A 2,284-nucleotide genomic window follows, 5' to 3' on the forward strand; every position below is an offset into this window, starting at 1 on the left:
GAGTGTTTATGTGTGTACCCCAAAGATTTTGGCCCCATTTACACCCAGTACACATCTCAAAGCCTGACTTTAGCAGTCCTGCAGATATCATCCACCTTAGAAGTACCTGTTGCCAGCCTTAAACCATGTAAGGTCAGTGGTCCATGTGGTAAATGCATAACATAATGGTCTGAAAAGATTGATAGATAGAGGTTTTAGATTAGAGGCCCCCTGGCAAATGTAAATGTGTGTTTAGGGTAAAATTATTTTTGGGATCTCTCACCCAGTACATCACCCAATGCCATTATTTACAAGGGCTAGTGATGTTCCTCATCTTAGAAGTACCTTGGGACAGCATCCATCCTACAATCTCTGTGGCGCATGTGATAAAAGCAGTGTACTATAGTAGCAATACATAACAAGGTAGGGGGTTGAATCTCAGTACGGGTAAGTGTGTGTCTGTCATCAGTATCCTGTGTGGAGGTTGATGTGATTGTGTAATAACAGGATGCATTGTGGGGTGGGTTTGCTAAATTATTATGCTGAGGACCTAGTATATGTCACAATGTCCACCTTACAAGGACAACAGATGTCAAACACCAGAGAGGTTGCTCTAGACAATCCATAGTGCTACACGAGACATTATGGATTGGTGAACAATATAGGCAACTCTTCTATTACTCAGAGAACGCTCTCTACCCATGTCTCATACACAAACACACTTGGCTAGGCAACAACCACTATATTGGTAGTTCCCTGCATATTGCCTCACAGATAGCAACCACAGTGTGATTGCAGTGGACTACAAGCCTGTTGACCAAAACAGTGCCACTGACATCAGAAAGTACTGTGATGTGTTACATTTCCTGACTGAGTGTGTGTTAGCCAGCAAGTAAAAGGGTGTGGCACCCTGTTCCATCCCCGCAGTAGGCAAATAAATGCTTACAGTGGCCTTTTGCTATGTTCCCCACTGGATGCCTGCAACAACTATAGAGTCTGCAAATGTAACTCACAAAGGGAATACCATGCCTTATACACATGCACTGTATGGACGGATGCCACTAACTCCACTGAATACCTGTATCATGCTGTCAATGTAGGTGCAAGCATGACCTTAGTTCCATAGCCAGGTCTCATCAAATGAGGTCAGGAATGCTGCATCAGAAGATAAGAATTTGTCCAGACAATATACCCCAGAGACCTCAAGTATACTTCCACACATCAAAGAACATGAGTGTGAGAAATGTGCACAATGCAGACACTGTCCATGTTATGGAATATAGATCACATACATGGGAAGCAGTGTACATCACTGGCCACCCACAATAGTAACCCAGATGAGTTGATGGTGAATACAATACCCACCCCTGGGGACCACTCCAGAGACTACACCCCTGAGCCACACTGGAGGTTATTTTCATGTGGCCTGATGCCAAAGTATTCCCTTTGCCTAGCCTTGTACAGCCTTCAGGCCCATTCACCCACCACACACTTGTGAAGCAATGAACCTATGCATCTCAGTACTGGCAAGTGTGTGTGTGTGTGTGTGTGTGTGTGTGTGTGTGTGTGTGTGTGTGTGTGTGTGTGTGTGTGTGTGTGTGTGTGTGTGTGTGTGTGTGTGTGTGTAGAACCGTTTGGCCATGTTTCAGCCATATAAGCTCTGTGGCACTTGTGATAACTGCATAATACTATATGTAGCAAACTAGTTAGGTAGGAGTTCTAATCCTAATCTTATCAACTGTGATAATGTGTGTGTTTCCCTGAGAGAGTGTGTGTGTGTCTTCATTGATACCTGCTATTGTGAGCATTCACACTTACTACACTTCCCTTATCCCTCCTTTAGCACTGTTGCTGATGTTACTCACCTTCAAAGATACCTTTGGACAGCTCTCCAACATGTAAGCTCCATGGCGCATCCATAACTGCATAACACTGTAATAGCAATACATATTCAGGTAGGGGGTTGAATCTCAGTACTGGTAAGTGTGTGTTCGTGTGTGTGTCATCAGTATCCTGTGTGGGTGTTGGGGTGATTGTGTAATGACAGAATCCATTGCAGTGTGGGTTTTACTACATCATTATATTGAGAACCTATATGTCCCAATGTCCACATTACAAGGCCAATACTTTTCAAACACTGTAGAGTTGTGTGACAATCCCCAGCCATAAATGTGTACACCCATATGCAATTACTATGTGATAGTATGGATGAGTAAACAATATAAAATAGGTGAAATTTTATTATTGATTTGGCCTTATTTATTCCCTTATAATTGCATTGGAACAACCCTATTATTTTCATTTT

This window comes from Protopterus annectens, chromosome 8.part0, assembly GCF_019279795.1.
Source record: "Protopterus annectens isolate FY-2018-M chromosome 8.part0, PAN1.0, whole genome shotgun sequence".
Taxonomy (NCBI): domain Eukaryota; kingdom Metazoa; phylum Chordata; order Ceratodontiformes; family Protopteridae; genus Protopterus; species Protopterus annectens.